Consider the following 15,872-nt stretch of genomic DNA (forward strand, 5'->3'; position numbering starts at 1 on the left):
ATTTTGTTTAAGATCATACTTATGGTGGGGTGGTCTCATAAGCTCTCACAGCCTGTACATCCCACCGTTAATAGTGGCATCTTAGATTCTCATTTTACAGGGGTCTAAGAAGACCTCTCCTCACAGGGCTACCGCCTAGTCCACAGTCATCTATGAAAGAAAATATCAGGTTATGAGTTGTTCTGGAATTAAGGAGCTTTCAGAACTCCATGTCCTTTTGATGAGATTGCTCCTCCCCTGGGCTAAACCCCACTCAGGAGCATTTAAGAGCGGCCCACTGATCTCTGAGTTTTTCTGGTAAAACTATCCCTTCCCACAACCACCACCCCACTGTCTTTCAGTATCTTATGAACTTCAACATTAAAAAGTGCCCAAAGCTGTGATCCTATGAGGGAAACTATTTTATAGGGATTGATTAGGAGTACATACTCCAGGGTCAGAATGCCCGGATTTAGTTCCACTATTACTAGTAACCTTGGATAACTTATGTAAACTCTATTTCCTCAACCACAAAAATGTGGAAAATAATGAGGTTTGGAGGAGAATAAAATAATATGTAAAATGCTTAAAATGGTGTCTGGAACATATTAATAACAAATTTAATAGTTCTGGACACTTTCATACCATTTTTTCTTTCTCATTCAAAAACTACAGAGCGTGACACGATTTCACATATTAACCCATTGTGTTTTGAACAACTACTTATCTCCGAATTACTTATTTCATTCATTATCCTTGAGGACTTCCACATACCTGTGCAAAATACATTCGATAATCTTCCTTCTCAGTTTCTGAAAGCTTCACTTCCAATTATGAACATTTTATTTATTTCATCTCATCCAGTCACTTCCATGGTCATACCATAGAATTTTTCACTACCAATAAATTAAATCTCTTTAAAATCTCAATTTTAAGCATGGTACTCTTTAAACATTATCTTTTCTTTCCAGTTCATATAATCTAGCACTCTCACTCCAACATTTATCATCTTGTCTAATCTATTGTCCTCACTTCTTTTTACTCCTCACTTTCTACTCATGCCCTCGCTTTGCTTTTTACTTGGCCTAGAGTCTGTGGTTCAAAAATAAAATCACTCCTTTGTGACCCTCAACTCCCTGCCCTATCTTATGTGAGCCTGTGAAAACATCTTTAAGCTGAAATCTTCCCGATTCTGACCTCAGCTGAGAAGCCGAACATAGCTGGAGAAAAGCACCCAAACTTGCTGAAGAGTCACACTTAACATTTGTTATCAGAAATCCCAAGTGGGCTCTTAGCATATAGTCCAGCACTCTTACTACATTCGCTTAATAAATTTGCCTCTAATTTTCACTAATGGCTGTTTTTATACCTTCTCTTCTTTGAATTGCAATGTTCATCATTCTCCTCACTTCCATCAGGTGACTTTGTAATTACTTCACTAAAAATTAAAAAATAAATAAATAAAAAGAAAATTATATCTTTTTCCTACCTCCAAATCTAACACTCACCCTTACAGTTATCCCCCACTCTTTCATTTCAATAAAGAAATTGTCTCTTCACTTCTGAAGCTTACTCCTTCACTTCCCCATCTCAGTAAATGGTCCCACACCCTGCTCAGGCTAAAAATGTAATAGTCATTCTTAACTTCTCTCTTTTCATTTGCCATTTCATCAATTAAGAACACTTGCTGGCTTCGAATTCAAAATACACCTCAAGTCCATCTACTTCTTGCCACTTCTACCACTATTTCCCTAAGCCACAAGTTCTCTTCCTGGAACTATGGCAATTTCTTCCTAGCTGTTCCTTGTAATATTGTTTTCATCCATCTACATTCATATAGCAGAATACAATTTAAATTTTTTTAAATTATATTATGCCAGAAATTCCTTCTCAAAATCCTACAATGTCTTTTCCACTGCACTTCAAATAAAACCCAAATTCTGTCTTAGAAGGCCTTAAGGTGATCTGACATTTGCCTATTTCTCAATTTAATTTTACTCATTCTCCTCTAGTTACACTGGGCTTTTTGATATTCCTTTAACATATATGCAGCTTATTTTTGCTCCATAGGCTTTACAGTTGCTGAAAGTTCTTTTCTGGAAAGCTCTTCTGGCAGAAAATCCTTTTTCCTCAGCATACAGGTCATCCAGTTATAGACTGCATTTCCAGCCTTTCCTGTTACTAGGAATGACTAAGTTGGAGCTAATAGGATACTGAGGAGAAAAACTGTACAATGTGCAGATCCTCTATAACTAAAGAGAAAGCGTATTCTCTGAATTTTGACTTTTTCCTCAATTTTTGACTTGAATTTGAATTTATTTTAACCATACAAATGGATACCATTCTCTGAGGATGGCACTGATTAGTGGAACTTAAGGCTTTTAGCTACTTTGTGGAGCAAAGCCACTTCACCATCCTGGACCAACCAGACTGTTACTTGAAAGAAAAATGCATTTCTAACTTATTCAGGACACTGCACTTTTCAGTCTCATTGATATAAGATCTCAACCATTATTTTAATTGTTACCATGTTCTCTAGGCCTTTTCATGGTTTATTTCTTCACATCATTTAGGTATCTGCACATGTATGTACAATGAGGACTTTTCTTAACATCCTATCTTAAATAACATTTATTCCCGAATCTATATCTCTATTTAATTTACTTATATTTCTTCACATTTGAAAAAGAAATTCAGTCACTGACAGCCATCATCTAGGAGCCGGCCTGGAACCAATGGCTGAACCATGATGTTCTCCTGTTAAACATAAACAATTCCATAGACCTAAAACTTCAGACAGGGTCTTTCTAACCGTGGTGGCAAAAGACAATAAATAAGATCACTTAATCATTTCTGAGCAAAACAAAAGCAAGAACACTGCAAAACACGAAAGGTGATCAAGCATACTCCTTCCCCACATAACTTGAATGACTGCTTCTTCTTTTCTAACTATTGCTTTAACTCTGATCCATTCTTCTACCTCCTGGATAAAAACTTACTGTAATATCCAATCTTAGAATTGCCCACGCTGACTTAAAACACCTAAGCCAGAGCAAAACTACACTTCTGGAATATTCTCCAAATCATCTAACACAAGCCAAAATTCAGTATTAAGCCTCTACTTGTACTGTACTATTGAGAGGCCCCATGACTTCCCACAGATGAGATCTCCAGTCCCACTAACCCTGACTTTGTGTAAGTATATTCCTGGTGGTCTTTGGCTGGTGGGCATCAGCATAGCACAGAGCATAACCTGAAATTGCATAGACATTTATTTGTTTAATTGTTTATAATCTATCACCCTCCACTAGAATGTGTTAGCTCTTAAGGACAAAGATTTTATCTTTCTCACTCATTGTTTTATTCCCAAGGTTGCACAAGAGGCCTGGTAATTGTCGGTAAGGATTTGTTTCATAAACAAATAAATTAACAGCAGAAGAACTTTCTCTCTTATAATAAAAAGTACTGTTATTAGTGAGGTGAGATTTGAACTCCAGCGTTGCCCCAGCAGCATGGCGGGGAGGGAAGAGGGTAACAATGCAGAAGTGCAATTCGTATTTTTCCTTGGTTCTTCTTTGCTGACGCAACAAAGAGTTACAGGTCAGTGGGATTTATAAAAAGTAAGATTTATTAAAGTATACTTTAGAAGGAGATGGGCCATGCTAAAGAAGGCTGCAGTCCTGTGGAATTTGGGAGGTGAAAAGATAAAAGGGAAGATCAGGGTCTCAATGAAGAGGGCTGTAACCACGCAGAAGTGGGAAAGTCTGTTTTATTTGGGGAACACGATGGGTGGTTTCAAATGCGTTCCTAGATGATTGGCATGCGAGGTCATTTGGATTGATACTTGGCTGCTACGTAACTCTTTGCCTAGTGTGCATGTGCGTACCTAGAGTTCAGTCTATTATAATTAGATTCATGAACTTCAGGGCATAAATCATTCCTGCCTTTCTTAAGTTATATGCCATCATGGGATATTTCGGGGCGGCCTGTCTTGGGTCCCAACAATAGTATCACCTATATTTGGAATCTAAAAGCAAAATTTGATCTCATAGACGCAGAGAGTAGAAGAGTGGTTGCCAGAGAATGGGGAATGGGGCAAATAGGGAGACACTGAAAAAGGTACAAACTTTCAGTTATAAGATGAATAAAGTTTGAAGAGCTAATGTGTAACATAGTAAATATAGTTTATAACACTGTACCTTATAATTAAAATTGGCTAAAAAGATGGAACTTAAAAAGTCTCACACACACAAAAAAAAGAAAGGAAAAGGAAGAAAAGAAATGTGAATGTGTGAGGTGATAGACATGTTAATTATCTCAATGGGGGAAAATCCTTTTACATTGTATATGCATATCAAATCATTTTGTAACTTTATCTTTTAATTTTGTCAATTTTAGATCAAGAAAGCTGAAAATAATAGTAAATCCAATCCTTACACCTTCAGCCTTCATTTATTTGGATTCTTAATGTTTCTATTCAAGCATAGATTTTATTGTAAATTAGATTGAGAATTGTTATATCATATGAAATATCTGTTTCAAATATCCACTTTAAAATCAATAATGTTTACATTATACTTTACAAAATTAGAAGTCCAATTATGTTTCTGGGATTTTATTTGTATGTTGTTATTGTAAATTTATATTTACAATATTATATAAAGAGTACAATGTTATGTGAAAATATACAGTACTATTTAAAAGTAGATATTACTAATTCTATTTTACAGATAAGAAAATTCAGTCTCAGGGGAGATAAATGACTTGCCCAGTTTTGAAGTGGGTGTAAGTGACAGAATCAGGATTTGAATTCAAATGTGTTTAACTCTATAGCCTGTGACCTAATCGTTCTATTCCTGTATGTCTCAGTAAGACTACATCATTGAAAACATATTTGAGTTTTAGATAGTGAGATTCCATATTTGAAATTTTATATGAATAATGGCTAAACAATATTTCACTATAATCTTTTGGTGGTGAAGAAAATGAACATAATATTCCTGAATATGTAATTTCCAATTTTGTGTTAACATGTTTATTATACAACTTCTCAAGTAAAACATTTCAATACATTCTAATCTTTTTATCATATAAATATCAGTAATTGAATGAAGAATTATTTGAAGACTTTTACATTGCCTTTTCAAATATGTTTGTTACATTATGCATAAATATTTCTTTTGCTGTTTTCTCTAAATAAGTTTGTTTTCTGTGCAAACTGTAATCATTAAATTGCCATAATGAAATGTCAACAAAATTCTATTTCATATTTTTATATTTGTACTATAAGTATGTAAATTTTTTTGCCTTTTTTAAAAATGAAAAGTTTAGTTATTATCTATTCCCATTTATTTGCATGTGGAAAAACCTAATTCAGCTTTTTAATTTAATGCCAAAAAATGAGGATCTTGAGAATTAAAAAAACATCTATTTTCTCCAAATGTGAGCGCTTTTGTTTCATTAAAAATAACATAAAAATTAAACTGTTTGAGCCTTTACCAACCTTTTATGATTTACAGAACACAATGATTAATATTATAAAACAAATCTCTTTCAAAACCTTGTATTTACTTTAAAAATATATTAAGAAGGTTTTCAAAAATTTCATACTATTACTTGTCTTTTATCTCTTGTTAACATGGACATTGCAAATAAACAAATCTGATTCTTCTCAGACTAGATCACTGCAGAATACACAACATTCATAAAGACCAGGGCTATTGCTAGGCTAAGTTAGGAAAAGGTGCCACTTCCTCCCAGTGGACACAGCTTTGTGCCCAGGTATGAGACCAGAACACCGTCAGCTCTGTGTCTGGCCGCCCTCTCTTCTGGACATCCTTGTGTAGGAAATATCTTCTCCATATGTAGACATTGGCCTGATGATTAAAGGACTGCTTGTCAATTCAAACATAAACTGGATACTAATTTGAGTCTTAATTTAGACTAACAGAGAAAAGAAGGCTTCTTTAAAAAGTATTCGATTTAGTGTTTCATAAATATTAACTTACAATTATTTGGCTAAAATGACAAATTAGATTTTAAGAAATTTAATTCCAAGTTTATCACTATGCTATAACTATTTTGGAAAGTTAGAATTAATTCTGGACAAAATTGCAAATAAGTAATTTTCTCTTACGTCCTTTACCATGTATTTTTCATCATTTTTTCCATCTCTGGGTAACAACTTTATAATGAGGCTCTTGGATCTTTTCATTCCCCCTTAGTAAGTTTAACATGATTTTAATTTCTTCCTTTTGGAATCAAATCTTAACTTTTAAGATGGAATCTCTTATTTTGAAATCATTCATAGCAGCTGCAGAAATATTAAAACAGATTAGCCTCATTTACTCATTAAGTCAATAAATATTTCCTGAGCTTACACCAGGTGTTAGGGATTTCACTGTGGATAAAGCTGTGAATGGGACCTACTGGATTCTCTCCACCAGGAGCTTACAAGCTCTACTGCAAAATCCCTCTTCTCTGACCTTTCTTGTTCTGTTTTTTCTCATCTTGCACTTATCCAGCATCATAAAGCCTCTGATGAACAGTTCCCTCCGAAACAGCTTCTCTTCCTGTTGAAGAAGGATTTGTGTGCTGGTAAATTACCACGTTCTCTTTGGTTAGCTGGAGAGTAAAGGGATCTGTGACCACCCTTATACAATATAGTTAACTTCTCAGACATAGCGAGGTACTGAGTAGTGAAAAGGGCCACAGAATTAATGTTTTACAGAACTGGGTACAGAAACAAGGTCTATTTATTCTCTATGTAAGCTTTTCATGAAAAAAGACTTCTTCCCTGGGGCAAGTAAAGCTAGTTCATTACAAATATTGAATTAGTCAGCTAGGTTGCATTTACTTAAAAATGGAGGACAGAAGTTTCTAGTTTGAGCAGGGAATTTGAACTCTAGTAGAACTTGCTATTACTGCGGACCACAGACTATTTGACCAGTATTTCTCAAATGAAGGTCGATTTCTTCATCCTAGTTAAAAATACAGATTCTATGATTCTATAGCAGATTTAGTAAATCAGTCAGTCTCTGAGAGTGAAGCTCGATATTTTCATTTTTATTAAGCTATGCAGGTGATTTGAATACCTAGTCTAATTTGAGAAACACTTTGCTATTAGCCCTTTTTAGAGATTTATTTTCCACCTGATAATCTATGTTTGGTTTAAATAGATTTACTTCATATTGTTAGCTTCAAAAAAAAAATCAGTATTAACTTAAGAAAACATGAAAAAATTCAAGCTGTACTAAAATTTCCTAGTCTTTTTCATATGGCTATAAAAGATATATGGAAAAGTATTATAAATCTTAAAATCACTAAATAAAATTTTATTATGTTGATCTCTACTACCACTCATGGATGTAAATATGTTGAGGAGAAAATGGGGGGACACTACTGTATTTTAACTTCTCTGCCATGATTTTCTACTCTACAAACCTTCCATCCCATACTGAGATGAGAAGTTTGGTAGGATGCCACATGTGGGACAAAATTACATTCTGTTAACTGATTTTTTGAATCAACTATTTGAATGATTGTTGAATGATTGTCGATGGTATAGAAGTATACTTGAAGTTAGGGGAACTTGATGTAATGAAACATTTAGACATTTATTTCACAGGGTCGGAATAGTACATGGATTTAAAATTTGTACACTGATAAAATTTAAAACTATAATGAAAATGAGCCTGAACTTGCCTTCTGTTCTGAATTTAAGTATAAAAACATACGTGAACAAGCCACATGGTCTCTAGCATGGCATACAGAAATATGTAGGATATGGTCTATCTCTCTGGCTTCAGCTTCCTTCATTTTCACTCTGAGTTTTTAAGCAAGGTTTTTTCTTGTGCTTTCTGCTCCTCACCTTTTCTTATGCCATGTCTTCTATGTAGAAATTACTTCTACCTTTGTCCAATTGATTGTGTCCCATTCTTTTTGAAACTAAGATGAAATGCCACTTCTTGAAAGCATTTCTATCCTACCAACTCAACACCCAAAACTCAGTTATGTCCCCTCTCTGTTTCTTCTCCAGACTGCTATAATAAATTGTCTTTGTCCCTGTTAGCACATTCACAGTGTGGTATAATAACAGGCTGCATGCTTCTCTGAAAATAAGTTCAAAATTCATTAAGTTAGATATTGTCTTGTTCCTCTCTATATCCCTTCACAGTACCTTGCACATAGTATATGCTCATGAGATGTTTGTTGAATGAAGCTCATTGCTTAGCTGAGGTAGGTGATGATTGCAGCCTTTCGCTCTCACCCTACTTCTATGTGAATAACCCTCTAGAAAGATGCCCACTAGAAAGAACCAGATCTATCTCCTTTGTAGACTTAATTATAAGACACCCAGTAAATACAAGGATTCTACTTACAGTAGTTCTCAGGTTCTTATTTCAATGGCCTCTGAGCTCTCTCAAAATTCGGAACACTATCAGCATCTTAATGAGCTGGTAGCTTTAGGGATTCATTTATTCAGCTCAGTGTGCGATCAGTGGCATACAAAGTGAAGTCCTCAAGACAGTACAGCCCTAGCTCTCTGCAATGCATCCAGGAGGCATCCAAAGCTTAATATCTTTTTATAAAACCTAGCTACCCTGGTCAACAAATTGATTCCATCCACTGGGCATTGTTGACCAGGACCAGCAAAAACTGTTTTTTCTCTGATTAAGAACAAGGGCCTAAATGCAATTAGGTTTTCTGTGACAGAAAATCTTTCAGTGCTTTGAAGCATTTCACAAATGATGACATCTGATCCCCATTTTACCAAGATAGAAGTATAGTTTTTAAAATTAAATAATTTATTCTTTTAATTACAAATATTTCTTGAGTACATATTCTTTGAGGCACTGTGCATACCATTGGAAAGACTTAGTTAAAGACATACTTCTTATTGTATGCAATATATTTCCAAATCACATACTTTGTCCATGTGACTAAATTTTGACCCCTGGAATATAAGACTTGTTAACACAGTAGCTTCCTGGTATTTCCTTGAACAAACACTGTAATAAATTTTTTTGTACCTTGATTTGATCTTTCCTTCATTCTGCCTCCTGGAACACTACGTTTTGGACTTTAATGTCTAGAGAAACATACTAGATGTGGCACAACAATGACCTGAAAGGAGTTCAAGTCCCTGAGAAGTAGAGCCAATCATGTACTTCTGGATTTTTACCTGAAAAAGAAATAAATGTTTATGTTTTGTTGAGCCGCTTGGTAATTCTAATGATTTCTGTTACTGAGATAAAATCAATAATGATCAAATCACTTCTAGCCTCCTTTACCTTATAAATCCTTTGTGGTGTAAACCAGAAATTATTTCTATAGAAAACATTCCCTAATAAGGACCAACAAAATCAACTAAAATCTAAAGTAATAAAAATTATCCATCATGCAGAAGAGAGAGAAAATATGAGAGAAGTTAATAAACATAGAATATTGAAAAAATGGAGAACTTAAATGTTTGAAGAGAGTCCCAAAAACTTACAAAAAGTTGAGTGATTTCCGAGCAGGATAAAAACAAAAAAAGTTATCTAGACAATTACTTGTGAGACTTCAGAGCACAAAGAGAATGTCTTAAAAGTAGTAAACCATTCCTACCTACACAAAATCAAAATACCTAAAAAAAAAAAATGGCAAATAGACTGACCTGAATTCTGATAGAAGTTAGAAGATAGTGAATAATATCTTCAATGAAGCAAAATAAATAATCCTCAACTTCGCTACCTATGTCCAATAATAGAAACTTTCAAGAGCAAGTGTGAATAAAGACAATTTATTTGATGTAGAGATTTTGATTTCTTGAAAACAATTTTAGAAAGACAATAACCCCATAAAAAAGATCTGAGATTCAAGAAGGAATGGTGAGTAGAGATATTAGTAAATATGAAGGTAAATCAAACCACCAACTAAAATTACTAATGGTCTGAATGCAAAATTAAAAGGATACTTACTTTATTCAATTCTTATGTCACTTTGAAACTCAACTTTTTTTTTATTTTTCTCTTTTAGGAGTTTCTCTTCTCTTGTCTTACACAATACCAATCTTGGGCATTTCTATTTTTCTTCCTTAGTTTTATTCATTGTCTCCTTCTCCATTTGCCTTTAAATCTTGGTGCTCTGTTTCTATCTTCGGTCTTCTTTTCCTTTCATTTTATGTGGTCTTCTTGGGTGTTTTCATCTACTCCTATGATTCTGCTGAGACCTATTATGCTCATGATCCATCCCAGTCCTACGTCTCTAGCCCAGAATGCCTCCAGTACTCTGCAGTTACTGAGGATTTGAGGACTGATCCAAGAAGAGAGAAGACCACTAGAGGGCAGTAATACTCAAATTTATTGGGTGGTGCTTGATCAGGGTTGCAAAGGAGGGGAAGGCCCTCTCAGAAGAAAACCTTCCAGCCATCACCTCAAAGGGCAAGGAAACCCTAATAAAAAAAAAGACGAAAATTGGAGAGAGTGCCCATGTGTTTAGGTGATGTCACGCAGCAGCAAGGAGGAAACTGGGTCAGAGAGCTCCAAAAGGTAGTAGAAGTTTGAGAGCCAATATACAGGGACCATTTTTGACCCATTTATATAATAGGTTCCAGACCGATGGTTTTAACTGATTACTGGACCTTTCTATCCCAAATATCAAACAGTTATCAGCAACACAAAATTTCCCAAACAGACCACACAATCTTTTCCTGAAAAATCTGTTATCACTATCTATTTCTAATGAAATGGCATCATTATAGTGCCAGTTCACCAGGTTAAAAACCTGGGCATCATTTTATGTTCTTCTTTCACACTCTGTCAACTCTTTTCAGTTTTGCAATTAGCAAATCCTGTATTTTTCTTGCATTTTTTTTCTCTCTTCTCTATCCCACTGTCACTACATTTGGGAAAATAAGCTAAAAAACAAATTCATAGAACATGGCAGATTAGCCCTTTCATATATATTATATGAGCCTAATTTTTTTATATTACTTTGCACTGTTCCAGGAATGAATCACATTCTCTATGCTTTTAATTCTATTAAGTGTGTCTTTTATCATATGCTCTTAACCCTTATGTATTTGACCCTTATGTGTTACTCTTCATAATTCAACTTAGATTCCACTATTTCCTTTACTAGCAATACTGTTCTAAGTGGACTTTCTCTGGACACTCATAGCACTCTGTTCACATCTTCTTGATAGTATCTTTCACACTATGAATTTATAAAATGTCTAAGAAAAACCTACCTAGGGTTAGGTCTTCAACATACAATTTTGTGGTCGGGGGAGATACAATTTAACCCATAAACAGTAGGAAACTCACAGTTCAGGAGTTAAAATTGGCTTATATTGAGTTTTATATATGCTTAAAACAACCTTTGATATAACAAATGTGAACTGTCTGACAAGTGGTTGAATACAGGAGAGAGTGTTTAAGAGATATTGAGCTGGAGGTACAAATTATAAAAAGAAGCATTATAATTACATAGGTAATAATTGATGCAAGATACATTGCTGATGTTAATTAGAGAATGATAATAAAGAACTTAAAACTGCATACTGAGCTTTATTGAAGAAAAATCACTAGTATCACACGCATTCATAATACACTTATTCAACTATCTGTAAGAGTACATGGGAAGTACTTATGTGAAGACAGAAACATAAAAAGTATTAATTACGAGGAGCATATTATCTTTTAGAACAAAATAGGAATGTAATACAGACTAAACTTTACCATATTATATTGTCATTCTCTCTCTAATTCCAATAATAATTTTAAAATTAATTTCCCACACTGTGCGTATATTTCTGTCAGATGACTCATTATAGAGGTGAAGATTTAGAATGAAAGTATTCTGAATGAAAACTTAAAAAAAAACTTTAAGTTAGAGAATTGCTAGAGTTATTCCAAACTAATTGTTTTCTACTAGCCACTGATGACCTTTTCATTTTTTGTTCAGTTTTTCAATTCTATTTTGAGAAATAATCAAATAAGTACACATGCTGAGACCAAAGTCAGAATCTCTATGTATTTATGAACAAAGAACCAACATGTATTTGAACATTTATATGAACTACAAAGAAGCATGAAACTTAAAAAAAAAAAAAATCAACTATGATTTGATGCAAGGAGACTATTGCGAATCTTATTTTGCCCTCTTCTCAGGAAACCAGTCTTTGAAAGAAGTACACAGTGTTATTTCGTTCCTTCAGCAAGATGCAAAGATGAAAAGTACCCAGTACATCGCTGTCTACCTCTTTGAAAAGAATCTCTTCAACTATGCTTCAACCTAGGTCATCCCTATGCTTTTGGAAATAGGTGATTTCTGAGAATCATTCTCACTGTAGCTCTTATTGAAGCAATCAGCATGCTGCATTAAACAGAATAGTTTTCAGTAATGATGTAAAACCTATCGTCTCCATTATTTGTGACTAACAGCTAGAGAAATATCTCCTGGAAGCATCCTGCTTCTGCAGCAAGGTCACATTCATTAACTGATGGAAAGGGATAAAATTATACATTTCCCCGAATGCTCTGGCCCGTGGGTCAGACAGGTTGCCATAAGTATGTAAAGGAAAATAGCCTCTGTGATTTTATAAGAGAGTAGAAAAATTTATGCCAATTCAAGAGGGGAGAAAAAAGCTTCTCTCTTTTCTATAGCTCAGTGACAGGAAGTGATGAAATCGCTTAACTTACAATATCAAAAGGAAAATTGAATACAAAGTCTGGCATATTTTGAGGTTTCTTTCTCCAAGAGTAACCCAATAATCAAGAGTAACTCAAATTTTACCTCTAGATTGGGACGATCTCAAAAATATTAAGTTAGCTGACATTGGCTATATTCATATGGAAGCAAAATATATATGTGAAAATTAAATCATTGTAAATGTATTTTCACCCAAAATTTAAATAGAATAAATTTTCAGTAAAAAAAAAAAAAATCAGTTAATGTGGTATAGCAATTTATTTCCTTGCTAGCTAAGTGTTTCTAAAATATTTACATGTATAGCTAGTTCCCTGGAATATTAATAGGTTTTTGTTTTGTTTTGTTTTGTTTTGTTTTTAGGATTCTCTTGTACTGGCCTTGTACGATCATTCCCTGCAAGACATTGCTCAAAAACAATTGTACATGTCCTGGGACTGCTATCACATTATAACCCTAATTTTGATGCCCAGTATAATGCTTCCATGGAAGCATTTATATCTTAAACCCAGATGTGAGATCCAGGAGATACAGCTTGTAAAGTGTAGTTTTTGCAATCTTATAAAGTAATTATGCTGAGGTTTTATGGTGACATGCTTAGGATGTAAGAGGTTTGGAAACACCCACTCTGAGTTCCAAGGACCTGAAGGAGCTCTTCCAGGCTAGGCAGAACATCATAACCAGCCACAAAACTGTCTTCCAGGAGGAACTGGGGACTTGAGGAGCCACTTTCACCAAATATTTGTACAGTCTGAGAACTCTCGAATGCTTTGCTGAGTCTGCCATAAATTCTTTAGGATTCGTTTTTCAGACTGCTCACTTTAGGCAAGCCCCTGACCCATTACTCTGAGAAAATATTTCACCCAAGGTTTGAAAAATGCTCTGATCAACAAAGTTAAACATTTCACCTTACTTTAGGACTCTAAACAGCCCTGATACACTAATATACATTGACTGTCACCGTGAGTAAAATATAATACAGGATTTACTAAACTTATCAAACCAGAGAACTCTCTTCAATGTTATGCTTCTTGACAATGTCCATGTATATATTTTGAGAAATGTCACCTGCATTAACTTAACAGATATTTCTTGAACCCCTAGTATATGCTAGATAAGACTGTAGGTATTAGGAATACAAGAAGAACAAGCTATTCCAGGTCACTGCTTTCTGGAGCTTATTTTCTAGACCTGGGAACAGAGATGATAATAAATAAGGAAGCAAATAAACTAACAATAGAATTTAACTTAGTAAGTAGGTCTATGAAGATAAATAAAACAAGATGATACGGAAAATTATGGGGGCAACTTTAGGTTGTGTAATTAAATCCTCAGAAAGGATATGAAATCTTTGGTTTTGATTTTGATGAATTTCTGTTTTTCTTAGTGAATGTAAACACGAGCAAAGTAAAAAAGTATATTTTTATGTTCAAAAATTTTCCTGGACAATATAACATATAAGCATACATAAAATCCAAATGTACAGCTTTATAAATTATAAAGCAAAAATCTGTATAATCACTACCTAATTGAAGAAAGAGAACACTGCCAGAACTCCAGAATCCTCAGCCATGAACTTCCCCTAAGGGTAATCACTGCCCTGACTCTTCTAGTAATCACTCTCATCTTTTTTGTTACATTTTTATCACCAAAGTACATTTTGCTAAACCCTATCTGTATCTTAGCTGTGCTTGTCTTAAACATGCAATCATGCACAATATACTCTTTTGTGTCTGGCTTCTTTTGCTCCACATTAACTTGTGAGATTTATCCATGTTGTTGGATATGACTATATAGTTCATTTATTTTTATTGCTAAATGGAATTCATCACATATGTTGTCCATTCTCCTTTTGATGGACATTTGGATTGTCTTAATTTCTTTGTTACTACAAGTAATGCTGCTATGAACATTTTTGAAAGTGTTTCTTGGTGCACATGATTACATATTTATCTGGACCAGTGCACATACCTAAGAGTGGAATTGCAGTCTCCTAGATTATGCATTTCTTCAATTTTCTATAGAAAGCTAAATTGCTTTCTAAAGATTTTATACCAATTTCTAATCCTATCATCAGTATATGAAAATTCTTCTACATTCTCACTAACACTTTTTGTCAGTCTTTTTAACCTTAGCAACTCTCATACATATACAGTGGTATTGAATTTTGTTTTTAATTTATATTTCATGATGATTGATGAAGTCGAACACTTTTTCATATCTTTACTAGCCATCTATATATCTTCATTTTGACATTTATCACCTAGAAATATAAAAATATAAAATATAAAAATAATAATTAAAAAAGAAAAAGAATATGCTATGTGTATATGTATATATATATACACACATACATGCATTCTACTGCACTGTAATATAAATATGTAAATATCTTTTAATATAATTTGTAGTGTCTTACATTCTCAATAGTATTTCTAAAGAAATAATTATAATTCTATCGTAGTCACATTTGTAAATATTTTCTTTATGATTTTTCTTGTGTTTAAGAAATCATGCACTGTTTTGTGAATTTTTTTCTAATTTTTTAAAAGCTATAGTATTTTGCTTTCCTTATTGAGATCCAAATCCACATTTAAGTGATTTTTGTGTAAATATGAAGAAAGAATAATTTTTTTCCATATAGGCATTCATTTTTCCTAGCATCATTACTGAAGAGTCTTTTCTTTCCCCACTACTCTACAGTACCAAAATTATCAAGAACAAGTGTTTTTTTATCCTTGGTTATAGTCTAGAATCTCTACCTAGCTCCATTGGTCAATTTTTTCTCCTTAAAGCAACATCATACCATCATAATTACTATAACTTTGTAATATCTCATTAAGCAAGTCATCCTTTTCTTTCCTTCTGAAAAACTGTTAGTCATTCTTGAGCCTTTGAATTCCAATAAAAATTTAGAATTAGTTTGTCAAATACCACACATACACAATTACACCAATAAAACCTGTAAATTTTTTTTATTGGAATCATGTCAGATCTGTAGATGAATTTGGGGAAAATTGACTTTATAATATTGAGTCTTCCATTCCATATGTATGTCTGAGTCTTCCAATCTTTTACCTAATTCTCCTTTAATCTCTCATAATATATTTAACAGCATTTTTACATAAAAGTCTTGCAAAGTTTTGTTAAATTTATTCTTAAATATTTGACATTATTATTGCTCTTATAAATAATAACTT

This window comes from Pteropus vampyrus, unplaced genomic scaffold, assembly GCF_000151845.1.
Source record: "Pteropus vampyrus isolate Shadow unplaced genomic scaffold, Pvam_2.0 Scaffold70, whole genome shotgun sequence".
Classification (NCBI taxonomy): Eukaryota; Metazoa; Chordata; class Mammalia; order Chiroptera; family Pteropodidae; genus Pteropus; species Pteropus vampyrus.